Source organism: Moschus berezovskii, chromosome 2 (genome assembly GCF_049115385.1).
Source record: "Moschus berezovskii isolate FMDL1 chromosome 2, NW_MosBer_1.0, whole genome shotgun sequence".
Classification (NCBI taxonomy): Eukaryota; Metazoa; Chordata; class Mammalia; order Artiodactyla; family Moschidae; genus Moschus; species Moschus berezovskii.
This window is the reverse complement of record NC_142461.1, coordinates 131,334,514-131,354,054: the sequence shown is the minus strand read 5'-3', so window position 1 is coordinate 131,354,054 and position 19,541 is coordinate 131,334,514.

Sequence of the window (19,541 nt, the reverse complement as noted above, 5' to 3'; positions counted from 1 at the left end):
AGTGTGATGGCAGAAACTATGGTTAGGAAGACTGTAGGTTTGGTGAGAAAAACAGATTTTGGAGACTTGATGATACTTCAGTTTGGCTATAATAATATTTGGATATCTATTAAACACTCCAGTCTTGATTTTGGAGAATTTTTGTCACTGGCAATATAAATGTAGTTTTTATATTTTTAATGGATGCTACATATAGAACTCTTTGAAATCACCTGAGATTTCAGTGTAGGTGGTGATGAGAAGTGATCAATTTTTATAGATTAGAAAGAGGACCAATGACCCAGCTAATGAGAATGAAACAGATCTGCAACTGAGGGAGAAGCAAAACCAGAACTGTTGTCTTTCTTTTTTCTCCCCTAAGAAGGCACTGATTAAATGTACTAATGCTTAGAAATACTGTATGTATAGTCAACAATAATATGAATGAAACATATTTGCAGAAACTGTGTTCAAAACAAACATTATGAACAAGTTTCCTTACTATCACGTGTATAAAGTGTACAGTAGTGGCCAAACTATTCTAATGGTGTAATCTTTCCCAATGAGTATCATGTAGGAATACTATTCTGAGAAATAGTCTAATGGCTATAGAACTTCCACTTACGGCTACGTTTGTCAAGCTCTCTGAGTTGTGTAAATTTGAGGTCTTCAAAACTAGCCTCTGGATTTTTATTTCAGTACCTCTCTCTGTATTAATAGTTGAACTTTTAAATGTATCCCAATGTGAAATAATGATCTTTCAAAAATGTTTATTCTTTTTTAACTTTTTAACACCTCTTTGGGGCTGTAAAACTTAAAAAGACTTGAAATTAGTAAAGGAATTTCACAGTTGTAAATTTACTTTGTGCTGGGGGCCAATTCAATTAGCTAAGAACTTACTTTCAAATTGTTACCAATTGGATCAATGGAGTATAACAGCTTTCCCCTTTCATTTCCATTTCATTTCTTGTTTCTAGGGACAAGACATTGAGAGAAACATGCTGCAGGACTAATTACATTTTCAAAAGATAGGGTGTTCTTCCTCTTCTTTTTAAACATTAGTAGACGGTGGGGATTTATCTTTAATTTACGAAGAAGGGGCTACTGATTTCATTAAACAGGGACACAGTGTGAACTCTCTCTGTGCAAGCTGCCAGCAGAATTCTTCAGTTCATGATGATTCCAGCCTAGCTTCAATTCCTCTTTTGTTTTCAAAGAAAACTACATTTAACACCATACTGATACAGCTTGCCTATGGTTGGAAACTCCTATTTACATCCATAATAACATCTCCCTAAATCTCCACAGTTCACTTGCCTATATTAACAGTACTATTTCCAAATGCCACCTCCTTCTCCTTTAAATAATAATAAAAAAATTAATTGTGCTTGATTTTATTTCTGACTAGCATTTTTCTATTTTTATTAGAGTTACTGAGATAGCATTTGAACATCAGAGAAGAGTATCTTCTCTTTCATTACTATTTCAACATCACTTGCAGCAACAATATTCCCTACAACATGTGGAAGTGCTCTGGCACCACAACCTATTCTTGAAATATTTCTAGGAGAAATATCATCTCTCAGAATACTTATCATGGATAATTTCAAGAGTGCCTAAACTCAAAGTTTACAGCTGGTAGTGAATAATAAAAGCCATAGTGCAAGATTAACAAATCTTCAAAAATGTTAGCTTCAGTTAATTTTAAGGGGCAGAGGAGTCAGGTAGGCTGCAGTCCGTGGGGTCGCTAAGAGTCAGACATGACTGAGCGACTTCACTCAATTTTCACTTTCATGCACTGGAGAAGGAAATGGCAACCCACTCCAGTGTTCTTGCCTGGAGACTCCCAGGGACAGCGTAGCCTGATGGGCTGCCGTCTATGGGGTCGCACAGAGTCGGACACGACTGAAGCGACTTAGCAGCAGCAGCAGCAGCACAGGTAATATTAAGCTGACTATTCTTATTCAGTTCCTGGTAGGATATGTGTAAAAAATGGATCTAAATTTGACTATATTAGTTAAAAAAAAAAAAAAAGAATGAAATTAGGATATAATTTTCCTACTTCCATGATGTTGATTTGATGGAGGTTTCAGATTTTGTGTTCTCTAGCTGAGAGTCCGGAGAAGGCAATGGCAAGCCTCTCCAGTACTCTTGCCTGGAAAATCCCATGGATGGAGGAGCCTGGTAGCCTGCAGTCCTTGGGGCCGCTAAGGGTTGGACACGACTGAGCGACTTCACTTTAACTTTTCACACATTGGAGAAGGAAATGGCAACCCACTCCAGTGTTCTTGCCTGGAGAATCCCAGGGACGGGGGAACCTGGTGGGCTTCCGTCTATGGGGTCACACAGAGTCGCACACGACTGAAGTGATTTAGCAGTAGCAGCAGCAGCAGCTGAGAGTCAGATACCATGTTAGGATTCTGGCTCCCAGACCAGTCTGGGGGAGAGACTCACTCAATAAATAATCCATTCCTTTAGGAAATAACAATAAAATCTGCTCAGATACAGAACTTTATTGTATCAGACTTGTTGCAATAAAAAATTGTTAAAAGGTGTTTAGGACTTTGAAGATCAATAAACCTCACCAAGGGCTTGATAGCTCTGTGATTTTTTTAAAAAGCCAATTTAGTTTAGGTAAATATAAACTACCTAACTCCTAAACAGCAATAAGCATTCATTTCTAAAGATATGCTGCTGCTGCTAAGTCACTTCAGTTGTGTGCAACTCTGTGTGACCCCATAGACGGAAGTCCACCAGGCTCCCCCATCTCTGGGATTCTCCAGGCAAGAACACTGGAGTGGGTTGCCATTTCCTTCTCCAATGTGTGAAAGTGAAAAGTGAAAGTGAAGTTGCTCAGTCGTGTCCGACCCTTAGCGACCCCACGGACTGTAGCCTACCAGGCTCCTCCATCCATGGGATTTTCTAGGCAATAGTACTGGAGTGGCTTGCCATTGCCTTCTCCGTTCTAAAGATATACCATCAATTTAATCACAGCTTCTTCATATTAAAATAAGCCCTAAATTTAATACACCAAAAAAAAAAAAAAAAAAAACAAGCAAACAAAAGACCGACTGAATTTCAGAAATTTTAAATGGAAAAAAAAAAGGTGCAACTTAGAATTAAGAAAATACTCTATAACACAGAAGGGCTAAATATTTTCAAAAGATTGATCACTGGCTTTACAGACCCTTTCAAGTAATGTGCTCCTGTTATATGTATGTATTTTTAAATTCTCAGTTTAAAATAGTCCACTTAATACATGAAAATTCAGACATTATTTATCCAAAAGCATATTTACTCTACAAAGCAAAGCTGAAATATATCAGCCATTTATTTCCTTAGGGTATTACCCATTTTGCAAAACCTTTAAAAAAATCTTTCCTATACATATGTCAACAATTTGCTTGTATATGAAATTCCATTCTATGGGTATTTAAATGCATCCTGAGTGTGTATAATTCTGTATTTGGAGCTACTCTCCACCTAACTGAGGATGTAGATTCTGAGGAAGCGTGGTGTACACAGAAGTGTCATCTCACCCAACGGTGCTTTAGAGGTTCTTTTTCCATGACTGACAAAAGATTGAAGATTGCTAGCTAGTCTTTGCTTTAGGCTATAATAAAGTGTTACTTTGTAGCATTTCTTTGCTTTACTTCAACACATTCATTATTTATGTATTTTCATTTGCTTTATATTTTATTTGTCCAGTTTGTTAGGTTAGATTTTGAATAAACAGATAAATTTGCTATAAGATTTTTAAGTGGCAAAGTTAGTGGCCCTCCGTGACTTATTGATAGGATATGACATAAAGTATTCACTTGTTTGAGATATTGAAATAAAACCTGTAGGTAGTGTCACAATTCAATACTAAATAGAATATGAAATTGATAGTGTAATGCAATTGTGATAATTTCAGTGAATAGGTACCTTTGGATAAGATTCTATGCATCAGATTTCTTTCTTGGTATATATATTCAGTTCAGTTCAGTTCATTTCAGTCGTTCAGTCATATCCGACTCTTTGCGACCCTATGAATTGCAGCATGCCAGGCCTGCCTGTCCATCACTAACTCCCGGAGTCCACCCAAACCCATGTCTATCAAGTCGGTGATGCCATCCAACCATCTCATCCTCTGTTGTCTCCTTCTCCTCCTGCCCTCAATCTTTCCCAGCATCAGGGTCTTTTCAAATGAGTCAGCTCTTCGCACCAGGTGGCCAAATTATTAGAGTTCCAGCTTCAATATCAGTCCTTCCAATGGACACCCAGGACTGATCCCCTTTAGGATGGACTGGTTGGATCTCCTTGTAGTCCTAGGGACTCTCAAGAGTCTTCTCCAGCACCACAGTTCAAAAGCATCAATTATTCCGCACTCAGCTTTCTTTATAGTCCAACTCTCACATCCATACATGACCACTGGAAAAACCATAGCCTTGACTAGACGGACCTTTGTTGGCAAAGTAATGTCTCTGCTTTTTAATATGCTGTCTAGGTTGGTTATAACTTTCCTTCCAAGGAGTAAGCGTCTTTTAGTTTCAAGTATATTACAAATGTCCCCTTTGTTTATTTCTTTCATCAACTTAAATCTGATGGGAGCACACTATTTTGTGCAACCAAAAAGAAAACCAACACTTTTATCTTGGACAGTGCAGAGGATCATTTTCTAGAGAAGCACTTGGAAAATGTGGAAGTTCCTTTCTTCTTCACTGAGATTATCATGGTTATTAATCAGAACTTCATTTCTCAAGTTTATGTGGTTCTTTGAAGACATGTGATTCAGTCCTTTCTGGGACTTTTGTCAACACAGGAAATCTGAGTGCCTAAACAAAGGTCCGTCTAGTCAAGGCTATGGTTTTTCCCGTGGTCATGTATGGATGTGAGAGCTGGACTGTGAAGAAAGCTGATCACCAAAGAATTGATGCTTTTGAACTGTGGTGCTGGAGAAGACTCTTGAGAGTCCCTTGGACTGCAAGGAGATCCAACCAGTCCATTCTAAAGGAGATCAGTCCGGGGTGTTGGAAAGACTGATGCTAAAGCTGAAACTGCAATACTTTGGCCACCTCATGCGACGAGTTGACTCACTGGAAAATAGTCTGATGCTGGGAAGGATCGGGGGTCGGGGAGAAGGGGACGACAGAGAATGAGATGGCTGGATGGCATCACCGACTCGTTGGAGGTGAGTTTGAGTGAACTCCGGGAGTTGATGATGGACAGGGAGGCCTGGCGTGCTGTGATTCATGGGGTCGCAAAGAGTCAGACACGACTGAGCAACTGAACTGAACTGAACTGACTGAAAGTCCATCTTCCCTGGGTGCGTGATGTAGTCATTTTCCTCTTGAACTTAACAATCTCCTAGGACTAAGAGTATCAGGAAAAATATAGGATACCAAGTTCAGTTTGAATTTCAGACATACTGCACATTTTTTTTTAGTTTAATTATGTGGAAAATATTGCATAGTATATCTTATATTAAAATATTTTTTGCTTATAAAAATTCAAATTTATTGAAATATCCTGCATTTTTATTTGTTAAATCTGATCACACCACCTGCGTCACAATTAGCATGTGGCACAGTCTCCTCTCCACCACCATGCTCAGAAATCAGAAACACTGTCTTTTTTCTAGGTTTGGGAAATAATTCTCCCCTTCTCTACGTCTGCCTGTTCCTGCAAGGTAACCATTCCTTTCTGAAACAGCACTTTCAACAAAGCCCAAAGGTGGCAACCTCAAATGCCTACACATTCCATCATGTACATAACATACATGACTGAAGGAGGCCCAGGGAGACCATGGCAAACTATTATAATATAGCAGCTAGCAGGTTCAGCTGATATTCAGCTCTGGCCGGGTGCATTATGTGAAAATTGGCCTAGTGTTGATAAATTTTCTGAAAACAAAATTCAGATTTTTTAATGGGGAGTCTCCCTATACTGAAGTGTAAGAAGCACACTGAAATAATTTAAAAAATAATCAGTGACTTATACTCAGTCCAAGTTTTTTAACCATCAGTGCAGATTTTTACTAAAGACAGTAGTCAAAACTTTCTTCTACCTGCTTCAGCTTTCACTTCTGCAACAGAAACCTCACTTAAATTGAGAGAACCCAGAGCCTTTAATGAAGCCAAACATTAAACATACACACACTCACACACACACAACTTGAGTGCCTATGTGTAACAATATAATGAAGTATCAAGTAAAAGATTTACTGACTTTGAGAAGATAAAAGTGAATCATGTAGTATTAAAGCTTTATTTCAAAATTAGTTAGTGCTTGCTTTGTAGACCTAAAAGAAACTAATAGCATTGTGATATCCATGTAATATCCCAGAAAAGCCTGGCTATTTTGCAGGGTTTCAAGCTAGTACAACAAAGATAAAATATTTTACCTTACTCTTTAAACCATATACATGTGATTTTTTTTTAATTTAATGAGATGCTATTTTCTGTTTTGAAACATTTTGTTTCGAATGTTTTTTAAGAGCATTAAGCTAAAAGTATCATAATCTTGAATGTGTTTTGAAGATATTTTTCATAGAAAAGTTTTGTTTATATAATATCACTGAGTAAATTTCTGCCTGAAATTATTAGAGGTCATAATTGTGCCGCAGATAGTAGTAGGCAAAGCTTTCCTTTAAATGTAAAAGGAAAAAAAAATTTAAAAAAATAAATGCAAAAGGAATAAATCTAATTTCAAATGCACATTGTAATAATCATCCTTGGCAAATGGAAGTAATGAATGAATATTTCTAAGCCATTTTTATTTTTCCCATTTTAAGGTATAGAGTATTTAAGTTAGGCAAATGTTTTGAAGAAATGAAGAATGGTTAAATATTTATGCACGTTTAGAAACCTGCTTTGAAAGAAAGTAAATACTTCAAAGAGACCTCAACAACTTATCTAACAATACAGAGTAAACACATTGCACAAACATTTCAAAGCCAGTTGACTTTTCTTGAGCATGAGGCAAAGATTTACTTGAAGAGAATCAATATCCAGCAAACAGGCTTGGTAACTCATATAAGAATGAAGCAAAGGAAAAAACAATTACATGTTTAATCTCAAATATAATTTATTCCTGATAATATTTTCGTAAAACTTTCATTGAGATCTTATTCTATACCATTCATTGTGCCAGATGCTTGTAGTACAATATTTAGTAGCATTTCTGATGCCATCACAGAATCAGATTTCATTGTAGAAGAGAAGTAAGTGAACAGGTCACTGTAGTCATCTGTTAATGAGTTACAGAAGAGTGCTGTTTTCTATAAGAGCACTTAGGAGGAGCATCAAACACATATGTCCCAAAACTTTGTGATGGGGTTACTTTTCACTGAAGAGAACATCTCCCAGGGTTGTTGATTATTGAAAATGCCTTGAGACATAGAGGAGGGAGAGACAGGATATGAGGGTATGTGTCGTTAGCACAACTTTGTGAGTGCATGCTCCGTTACTCAGTCGTATCTGCCTCTTTGTGGCCTCATGAACTGTAGCCCACCAGGCTCCTCTGTCCATGGGATTTACCAGGCAAGAATACTGGAGTGGGTTGCCACTTCCTCCTCCAGGGGATCTTCCCAACCCAGGGATTACACACTTGTCTCCAGTATCTTCTGCATTGGCAGGTGGATTTGTTACCACTGAGCCACCTGGGAAGCTGTACTTTGTGAGAGGGGACACTTAGCATTTACATTGCTGTTATTGTTCAGTGGTGTCTCAGTCTTGGTGACCTCACGCACAGCAGCATGACAGGCTTCACTATCTCCGGGAATTTGCTCAAATTCATGTCCATTTACATTGGGACATCAAAATTAACCTGAAATGCTCCACGAAAAATAGGACATATTATCACCCTGTAGATATTTAATTCCAGATCAACTCCAGAAATAAGATCTAAATGTTTTCCTGCAAGATAGATTTATTCTCTATTTTACAATAAAATGGTTAATTTGGAGTCTGACATTTAAATATAAGCCATTATTACTGACAGAATGTCACTTTCAGAAGTCTTTGATATTATTCAATTTTAGTTAGAATATTAAATACTTGTAATGTGACCCAGGAGGTTATTTCTGGCTGCATAGCAGAATAAGTTTTCCTCAATTTAAAAGACATTGACTATTTAAGAAGCCAATTTTTTTCAGATGCTAGATCAAACCTCTACCTCTTTCATATGTCTGCAAAAGGAAAACCTATTCTTCCAGTTGTCTCCATTCAATCTTAGAGTGATGGGAAATCAAATATAGCCTGAGACTACATTAGAAAAAGAAATATGCTAGCCTTGCATGACTAGAGGAAAGAAACAAATAAGACCTAACTATTAGCTGAATTAGGAAAAGATTGCTAGCTATTTCTACTTATCTCAGCTATTCAACACACCTGAACAGCATAAAAGGAATTACTATTTTATGCATTCTTTTTTTCATTTTCGGGAACCTTGACAAATATATCTGAAATGCTACTGTCCGACAAATATAATAGCCATTTTTTTTAAACAAAATGTTTATTAGTAACAATAATGGCAAAAAAAAAACTTTGGAAGAAAAATAACTATTCCACTATACTTGACACTTGCTTAGTGGTGTGATGTCTGCCACATTTAATAATAACTAATTAGACTTTAATGCTTAACTGCAAAAAATGCATTTTATTGTAGGTGTTCAAGGACAACAGATTACTTTTATTTATAATTATAATAAATCAGTTTTGAATAGAATATATACAACAATCTTAATCAAATGGAATTCATGGACACTTTAATAACATGTGATTTATTTCAACCTTCTGTTTACAGGTAAAGTGGTTACTGATAGCTCCTATATAGCTGGTAGGAAGAGTGAGTCAATTGCAAGTTGTGACAAGTCTAAGGTCATTACAACTTATTTTCTTCTAATTCTTTGCTACTGTAACATCCTAACACTCTGTGTGAAACTAAAAAATATGCTTTGTTGAAGCCACTTATTTTGGCAGTGAAGATGATCCTGACATTATAACATATAAACAAAATACGTCTTTATATAAGAAATCTACAACTGTGACTGAGAGTTCCAGAACTTTGAAGAAATGTGTAATAATTTTGCTGAAAAATAAATTTGCTGAAATTAAACATTTTGATGGAATCTAAATTCTTTACTTTTCACAACAGTTGTCCATAAAAGTAATTTAGCAACTACTCAAGACTAACATGTATTGATAAAAGACTGTAGGATTGCAAAGCCGGGGAGATAGATATCTCAGAAGTGCTAATAGTTTATCTCAATTAGCCCCTCTGTGTTGAGACTTCGTAAAAATGAAATAAATCTAAGAAGAGCAAAATATTATTCATCGATTTGTTTGAAAATATTTATCCAACAACTAATTTGATAAGCACAGATACAGGTCAATTTGTAGAAACTACAGATATGTCAATGTCTGCTCAGCATTTACAAGCTAGGAGCTCCTTTGTGAAAGTCATAAAAGAAAAATGAGAATATCTATCTTGTAATGGTTAATCATATGTGTCAACTTTACCGGGCCACAGATGACCAGATATTTGATTGAGTATTAATCTGAGTGTGTTTGTGTTCTGAATGAGACTATATTCCAATTGATAGACTGAGTAAAGCAGATAGTCGACCCCAGTGTGAGTGAGCCTCACATAAACTCTTAACATTCTGGGGTGGGCGGGGAGGGGCGGTGCGGATTTACTGTTTTGGAGCTGTGCTATCAGTTTCCTGTACTCAATTGGAACTTACACTAGTGAAAGAAGTTTCTTCCCGTTCTGAAGCCTTTGTCCTGGGACTAGGACTGCCAATGTTTCCCCCGGGTCTCCAGCGTGCAGATAACTTTTAGCTCAGCATTTTATAATCATGTGAACCAACTTCCTATAATAAATCTCTCTTTCTCTTTCTGTCTCTGTCTCTCTCTATAAATATATACATGTGTGTATATACACACATAAATCTGCATTAAAATTAATGGTATGGGTTACTAGATCCTGACTGATACAACTTACTTTTACCTATTGCAGCCTTTTAAAATCTATTTTTCTGATCAATTTCCGGCTCTTACTAAAAGCACATAGCAGTTTAAATTCAGTAAAATACAAATTGTTTTATCAAATTCCTGTAAATGTTAGAATACTTTGGGAAGTGTTAACTCCATTTACCACCTCATCTTTTACATTGTTCTTATTATGTGTTGATTTCTATATATTTCAAACCAGATATATGCTTTCTTTTGTATAGTCATTAGTCTTTTCTATTTATTCACTTATTGACACTTTTTTTCCTTCCAGAAATTTGGTGTTTCGTATTGAAATCATTTTCCTCTCTCCTGAAAATCTCCTTAGTATTTTTTTTTTTTTTAAGAATTTTGCTGTAGAGGAATTCTTCTGTTTTTGTTTTTATGAAATGACCTTCATTTACCTCCATGTGGAGTGATATTTTTACAGGGTACAGAGTTCTGGTGGGCTGCCATTTTCTTTCATTGCTTAAGACTAGACTTTCCATTATATTCCTAATGCCCATAATGTCTTTAGGTTTAGCCCTATTTCTCCAGGCTAAGCCCTGGAATCAGCCCAATTTTTTACCACCTCAGTAGTATTTTACTACTAGTTTAAAAATGGTTTATTCATTTTAACTGGATTTTCTGGTTCTTTCTTCTAATGTATCATTCATGAGCAAAAAACCCAGAGTAAAATCAGTATAAATGCATAAAGCAAAGTGAATACAGCTTGATTTTTTAAATTTTATTTTATAGTCCAAATATCTAAATTATATTGTGTGGCACTAAATTCATACAAAAGTGAATCAAGAACTCTTAATCATGGAAAACAGGAAACTGTCATATAGGTGAGTGACGAGGACTAATAAGGGGCTTCCCAGGTGGCACAGTGGTAAAGAATTTGCCTGCTAAGCAGGAGACTTGGGTTTGATCCCTGAGTTGGGAAGATTCCCTGGAGAAGGAAATGGCAACCTACTCCAGTATTCTTGCCTGGAGAAGCCCATGGACAGAGGAGCCTGACAGGCTACAGTTCATAAGGTCACAAAAGAGTCGAACACAACTTAGCAACTAAACAACAGTAACTAAAAATAAAGAGTTCCCTAGAAAACAGATATTTTGAATTATTTTCATTTCCAGATTTGTTAGGAAAGTCTATCAAATCCTTCCCATAAGAGAGGTGTATCCATTCAGACAAATAACTGTTTTTGGAAAAAGCTGATGACAGGGTGTTTGTCGTAAAGAATACAACCAGTTCATATCCAGCATTTCTAAATACAATTCTGGCCATCCTACCAGGAATCCTTCTCCCCTAAAGAATACCTAATCTCAGTAAATGGTAAACACAGACTTCTAGATGCTCATGTAAAAGCTTTTTTTAAAAAAGGAAGGTATCTTAGAATCCTGACTCTTCTCTTTTTCTTACATTCTGTATCAACTGCATCAACTGTGCCAAACTTGGAGACTTTTAGATAATGGTAAAGAGGGCTTCCCTGGTGGCTCAGATGGTAAAGAATTTGTCTGCTAGGCAGGAAACCTGGGTTCGATCCCTGGGTTGGAAAGATCCCCTGGAGGAGGGAATGGCTACTTACTCCAGAATTCTTGCCTCCTTGGACAGAGGAGCCTGGCAGGCTACAGTTAATGGGGTCATAAAGAGTCCCATGACTGAGTGACTAACAATGAAAGCTACTCCTTATGTCTTTAATGGATGTTGATATTAGAGACTTTTCTAAAATAGGATGTAGGTTAAAGTAAGTAACTTGCCTCTGTAGCTGGAATCTGAATAGGACTCTTTCCTTTCATCTGATATTACTTGATAATGTTTTAAAATAATTATTTTCTTTTCAGAGATATGAAGCAGTAAATTCATTTTGCTAAAGATTATAATGTCTACCTCTTAAGCTGCTTACATATAGGAACTTCTGCTTTTTTAAATGAAAAACACATTTATATATCACAGTTAATACAAAAATGCTGTGCTGTTCTGAAAATGCTTTAATTGATTCTACTACTAAGTCAGAAAAACTCTTGGGATTTCCTAGAGCCATAAAAGTGTTTAGTCTGGAATAAACAGTCTATTTCTCAATGAAAATATGTGCTTTAATTTCATTATTTCTACTTCATTAAAGCAAGTTTTCAGTCTGGGATGTCTTATAATTATTGTTTAATGAGATTCATTGTTCATGTATTGTGCTTATCACTAAGGAAAGCAATTTCTCATTTGAACTTACAATATATTTATTTCATAGGACTGTACACTGTTTAATTGATTTTGCATGGTGTCTAATGTTTCTTAGCTTTGGCAAAGGTAAGTTTTCCAGTGCACTGTATTTCAAGGATATTTAATATTTCAAAACAAAGTCAACTAGATTTTGGGGATCTTAAATATAACACCATATCAAATTTCATAACATGCAAAAAAGAGCATTTGAAAGATGTATGATATTCCTAATGAACTATATAATTACAAGAAAATAGACATGATAAAGAAATGATTAAGCCTTCGTTTATTTGGAGGAAAAAAGGAACATGTATTAATTTAATGAGAAATTCATACTTATAAAGTATGAAAGTGAAAATGACAGTAGCTCAGTCATGTCTGACTCTGTGACCCCATGGACTGTAGCCCACCAGGCTCCTCTGCCCATGGAATTCCCCAGGCAAGAATACTAGATTGGGTAGCCATTCCCTTCTCCAGGAGATTTTCCCAACTCAGGGATTGAACCCAGGTCTCCTGCCATGCAGGAAGATTCTTTACCATCTGAGCCACCATATACAGGTCATTAACAAAGCACTATACCTTACCCCCTATGGAGGTGAAATTATATTCTGTTGACTGTGACCAGGAATACTGCAACAAATATGATAATTTTAAAGTTAAGGATTTAACATTTATAGATGACTTCTAAACTTGGATTATTTGCCTTCTTCATGCTGAAAATTATTAAATAATACCTAAGAATAAACTGGGCTTCCCTGATAGCCCAGTTGGTAAAGAATCTGCCTGCAATGCAGGAGACTCTGGTTTGATTCCTGGGTCAGGAAGATCCATTGGAGAAGGGATAGCCTACCCACTCCAGTATTCCTGGGCTTCCCTTTTGGCTCAGCTGGTAAAGAATCTGCCTGCAATGAGAGAGACCTAGGTTTAGTCTCTGGCTTGGGAATATCCCCTGGTGAAGGGAAAGGCTACCCACTCCAGTATTCTGCCCTGGAGAATTCCATGGAGTCGCAAAGATTTGGACATGACTGAGTGACACTGCATTCACTAAGAATAAACTGAAGAGTTCTTTCAAAATTTTTTCAAAAGAATAAGATGAAAGGTATGGGGGAAAAGTAACATAGATATTTTCTTTAGATTTCAAATTAATTTAATGGAAGCCACAGAGTTATAAACTTAACAAACACAAAGGAAAAGAGACAAAATATATAAAATAAAAAAAAATTAAGCTAGTAAAAGACATGAACCTTTGAATTAAAAATCCACACAGTTAAGCAAACCAAAAGCCAAAAATAAAAATAAAAAATAGAAATAGAGAAGGAAAGTTGAAAAAGGCTTATTCCCAGCTCTAACTGTAATTATTATGCCCCATCAAGTGTCATCAAGTATTTAAATAAATGATGTCATTTCAGCATAAAAATAAATAAATAAAATAAAAACCCACACAGGAAATCAGGTAAGATTAATATTTTTAAAGATTTCCATCTAGATTAATCCAAGTAAAATTTGGTGGTGGTTTAGTTGCTAAGTCGTGTATGACTCTTGTCATCCCATGGACTGTACCCTGCCAGGCTCCTCTGTCCATAGGATTATTCAGGCAAGAATTCTGGAGTGGATAGCCATTCCCTTTTGCAGGGGATCTTCCAGACCCAGGAATTGCACCCAGCTCTCCTGTGGAGCAGGCAGATTTTTTATCGACCGAGGTACAATTTATAACCATACACTTTAGAAACATGAAATTATCCATCAGAAAAAGAAAATAGTATATATGTAAAGAGTACAGTTTAGATTATAGGGGACTTTTCATTATAGGGGACTGAAATGAAAATGTAGGGTGTCAAGAAACACCTGGAGTAACAGGCAAATTTGGCCTTGAGTACAGAATGAAGCAGGGAAAAGGCTAGCAAAATTCTGCCAAGAGAACACACTGATCATAGCAAACACCATCTTCCAACAACACAAGAGAAGAATCTACACGTAGACATCACCAGATGGTCAACACCAAAATCATACTGATTATATCCTTTGCAGCCAAAGATGGAGGAGCTCTATACAGTCAGCAAAAACAAGACTGGGAGCGGACTGTGTCTCAGATCATGAACTCCTTATTGCAAACTCAAACTTAAATTGAAGAAAGTGGGGAAAACCACTAGACCATTCAGGTATGACCTAAATCAAATCCTTTATGACTATACAGTGGAAGTGAGAAATAGATTTAAGGGACTAGATCTGATAGAGTGCCTGATGAACTCTGGACGGAGGTTCCTGACATTGTACAGGAGACAGGGAGCAAGACCATCCCCAAGAAAAAGAAATGCAAAAAAGCAAAATAGCTATCTGAGGAGGTCTTACAAATAGCTGTGAAAAGAAAAGAAGTGAAAAGTACAGGGGAAAAGGAAGATATACCTATTTGAATGCAGAGTTCCAAAGAATAGCAAGGAGAAATAAGAAAACCTTCCTCAGCAATCAATGCAAAGAAATAGAGAAAAACAAGAGAATGGGAAAGACTAGAGATCTGTTCAAGAAAATTAGAGATACCAAGGGAACATTTTGTGCAAAGATGGGCTCAATAAGGAAAGAAATGGTATGGACCTAACAGAAGCAGAAGATATTAAGAAGAGGTGGCAAGAATACACAGAAGAACTGTACAAAAAAGATCTTCATGACCCAGATAATCACAAAGGTGTGATCACTCCCACTCACATAGAGCTGGACATCCTGGAATGTGAAGTCAGGTGGGCCTTAGGAAGCAACACTACAAACAAAGCTAGTGGAGGCCATGAAATTCCAGTTGAGTTATTTCAAATCCTAAAAGATGGTGCTGTGAAAGTGCTGCATTCAGTATGTCAGCAAATTTGGAAAATACAGCAGTGGCCACAAAAGGCAATACCAAAGAATGCTCAAACTACTGCACAATTGCATGCATCTCACACGCTAGTAAAGTAATGCTTAAACTTCTCCAAGCCAGGCTTCAGCAATATGTGAACTGTGAACTTCCAGATGTTCAAGCTGGTTTTAGAAAAGGCAGAAGAATGAGAGACCAAATTGCCAACATCCACTGGATCATCAAAAAGGCAAGAGAGTTCCAGAAAAACATCTATTTCTGCTTTATTGACTATGCCAAAGCCTTTGACTGTGTGAATCACAATAAACTGTGGAAAATTCGGAAAGAGATGGGAATACCAGACCACCTGATCTGCCTCTTGAGAAACCTGTATATAGGTCAGGAAGCAACAGTTAGAACTGGACTTGGAACAACAGACTGGTTTCAAACAGGAAAAAGAGTACGTCAAAGTGGTATATTGTCACGCTACTTATTTATTTTATATGCAGAGTACATCATGAGAAACGCTGGGCTGGAAGAAGCACAAGCTGGAATCAAGATTGCTGGGAGAAATATCAATAACCTCAGATATGCAGATAACACCACCCTTATGGCAGAAAGTGAAGAACTAAAGAGCCTCCTGATGAAAGTGAAAGAAGAGAGTGGAAAAAGTGAGCTTAAAATGAAAATTTAGAAAACTAAGATCATGGCATCCAGTCCCACCACTTGATGGCAAATAGATGGGGAAACAGTGGAAACAGTGGCTGACTTTATTTTTCCGGGCTCCAAAATCACTGCAGATGCTGATTGCAGCCATGAAATTAAAAGACGCTTGCTCCTTGGAAGGAAAGTTATGACCAACCTAGATAGTATATTAAAAAGCACAGACATTACTTTGCCAACAAAGGTCTGTCTAGTCTAGGCTATGGTTTTTCCAGTAGTCATGTATGGATGAGAGTTGGACTATAAAGAAAGCTGAGTGCACAAGAATTGATGTTTTTAAACTGTGATGTTGGAGAAGACTCTTGAGAGTCCCTAGGACTGCAAGGAGATCCAACTAGTCCATCCTAAAGGAGATCAATCCTGGGTGTTCATTGGAAGGACTGAATGTTGAAGCTGAAACTCCAATACTTTGGCCACCTGATGCGAAGAGCTGACTCAATGGAAAAGACCCTGATGCTGGGAGTGATTGAGGGCAGGAGGGGAAGGGGATAACAGAGGATGAGATGGTTGGATGGCATCACCGACTTGATGGACATGGGTTTGTGTGATCCTTGGGAGTTGGTGATGGACAGGGAGGCCTGGCATGCTGCAGGTCATGGGGTTGCAAATAGTGGACACAACAGAGCAACTGAACTGAACAGTTTAGATAGGCATCAGCCACAGATGCATACTAGAATATGTTAAATATATGTGTTAAGTGGATATCTTCTAATCTCTGAGGGAAAAAATTCTGAACCTAGAATTCCAAACTCTGTTGAACTTAGTGTGAAAAGAAAACATAAATCTCTCTAGACATAAAAGAAACCAGGGGCTCTGCTTCCAAAATATTCTTCCTAAAGGAATTACTCAAGTTTTAGTGAAACAAATGAAGACACAAAATAAAGCAAAATATCAGTAGTAATTTATGGTTACTAGTCCTTGAAATATGGAAACCAAGACAGGTGTGTCAGTTCAGTTCATTCTCAGTCATGTCCGATTCTTTGCGACCCCATGGATTGCAGCACCCCAGGCTTCCCTGTCCATCACCAATTCCCAGACCTTGCTCAAACTCATGTCCATTGAGTCAGTGATGTCACCCAAACATCTCATCATCTGTCGTCCCCTTCTCCTCCTGCCTTCAATCTTTCTCAGCACCAAGGTCTTTTCCAGAGTCAGTTCTTCTCATCTGATTGTCAAAGTATTGGAGTTTCAGCTTCAGCATCAGTCCTTCCAATGAATATTCAGGACTGATTTACTTCAGGATTGACTGGTTGGATCTCCTTGCAGTCCAAGGGACTCTCAAGAGTCTTCTCCAACACCACATTTCAAAGGCAGGTGTGTAGAGGAAAGAAATTCTAGGGATCAGAAATGTTAGAAATATGGAAACCAAGGCAGGTTTGTAGAAGAAAATAAATTCAAGGGATGTAAATCTATTCTAGTTGTGGATATGAGATACAAATGGGGAATACTGAGGTGGCTCAGATGGTAAAGAATCTGCCTGCAATGGAAACCCAGTTTCTATCTCTGGGTTGGGAGAGCCCCTGGAGAAGGGAATGGCTACCCACTCTAGTATTCTTGCCTAAAGAATCCCTTGGACAGAGGAGCCTGGGGGGCTACAGTCCATGGGGTCCCAAAGAGTCGGACATGACTGAGTGACTAACACTTTTACTTCACACCAGACTAAGGGAGCAGAGAAGGCATTGGCAAGCCATTCCAGTACTCTTGCCTAGAAAATCCCATGGATGGAGGAGCCTGGTAGGCTGCAATCCATGGGATCACTGTGAGTCGGACATGACTGAGCGACTTCACTTTCGCTTTTCACTTTCACACATTGGAGAAGGAAATGGCAACCCACTCCAGTGTTCTTGCCTGGAGAATCCCAGGGACGGGGGAGCCTGATGGGCTTCCGTCTGTGGGGTCACACAGAGTTGGACACGACTGAAGTGACTTAGCAGCAGCAGACTAAGGGAGAAATGTTGAAAGGCATTCTTGGGGTTCTATATTGCCCAGGTCAGGGTATAGCTAGGTTACATATGGAATAAAAACCAGAAGTAGAATTTTTAGCCAGTAATTCATATTTGTATATGGGCACCATTGTAAGGCCATCTTTGAACCTCAAGTATGGCAATGGGTAGAAAAATAGGAAACACGATGAGAGGGGGGAAAAAAGGGTGAATCCCAATGTTAAATCTCTAGAAATTGAGATTAACACTAAATTCTAGTTTCTTCTCTAAATCTCAATGCTAATTTTTCAATGTATTTCCTTATCTCATCTTTTTCTATTGCAGTATAGTCTTCCTCCCTTCATACTTCTCCATGAGTATCCAACATGTGATCTTCCAGAAACACAAGTCCATATATCATATTCCTCTGCATGACATATGTATTTTCTTTTCTTCAACCAATTCCATTTCATTCAGAATTAAATTCAAAGTCCATCTAATGAACTAAATGACTTCTGATGTCTTTTTTTGATCTCCCTTACCCACTTCACCTCCTGGTATAGCCTCTCATTCCTTTATTTTTCCAGTCAAATATACTGCCTTGCCTGTAATTCCCTAAGTGTCCTCTACTCTTCCATGCCCATTCCTTCAACCACCACTTTTCTTACAGGGGAACTGATCCAAACTTTGGAAGAGTGTTAAATGCTAGGGTTTGGGGCTTCAGGAGTCAAATTTCTTAGACAAGGTGAGTAGTATAAGGAAGGCAAATTGTTGAATAATTTACCTTACCTCAGCCAGAAGTGAGATAGGAGGACGATGCCACAGACAAGAATAGTATTGGAGCAGGAACCACCTGAAATACATAAGCAAGGTGCAATTTGATGACTATAAAAATGACTTGGTTTCTGTAAATCAGCATTTTGAGCCAATGGGTGTATGAGTGAGCCTTATTTAAAGGGTTGGAGGGAATGTGGTTACTTCCTCGACTTTTTGTATTCTGCTCCCTGAAAATAATCTTTCTCCATGTATACCTGACTATTGCTTTCTTAATGCTTAATTATTGCTAGAACTTCCTGGATATTCCATCCAAGGATATTAAGTATTACTTTTGCTCTGGTCATGTTTAATTCATTCATATAGTACAGTATTTATTGTATGGCATTATAGGTACAGATTTTCTTTCATAACTTTTCACATGGATTGAGAATGCTCTAATTGCAAAAACTCTGTCTTCTTCATTTCTGTATCCCAAGCACTAATTCAATGCCTAGAATATCCTAGAAAATCAGCAAAAGTTAATTAAATATTGAATTAATGGAATCAATAGAACTCTCACTTACCCAAAAGTATTATCATTTACAAAATTTATTAGATACTATTTAAAATATTATCTTTATGAGATATCTTTCCCTTTTAATTTAAAATTTACTTAGCATAGAATTGTTACATTATTTTAACATTTTGTTTGCACCAGATTCAAAGATATGCAATTTTATTTGATTCATTATTGGGTAAAATTTTCCTCAGCAATAGAGGAAATTGGGCTGTATTCTCTCCAAACAAAGGCTGATTCTTGCATAAAGTTGCTGAGCCAAATTATGCCTGCATGGAGGTTTCTGACACTGGATAGGTATATATGGTGGCAGAAAATAATTCATCCCCAAATATCTTCTTTATAATCCCTACATTGATTCTAGATGCTATAATAATAACAAAAATAAAACTGCTAGTTCTCAAAATATAAAAATTATAAACTTTTTTTACAGAACAAAGTGAAAATTTCAGCAGGACCTTCTAAAATTATAGTTAATGGCAAATACTATTACTATTCTTGAAATAATAACTTATCCTTTATTTCTTTAGCTACTATATTACTTATGGCAAAAAAATGTAATTTTATA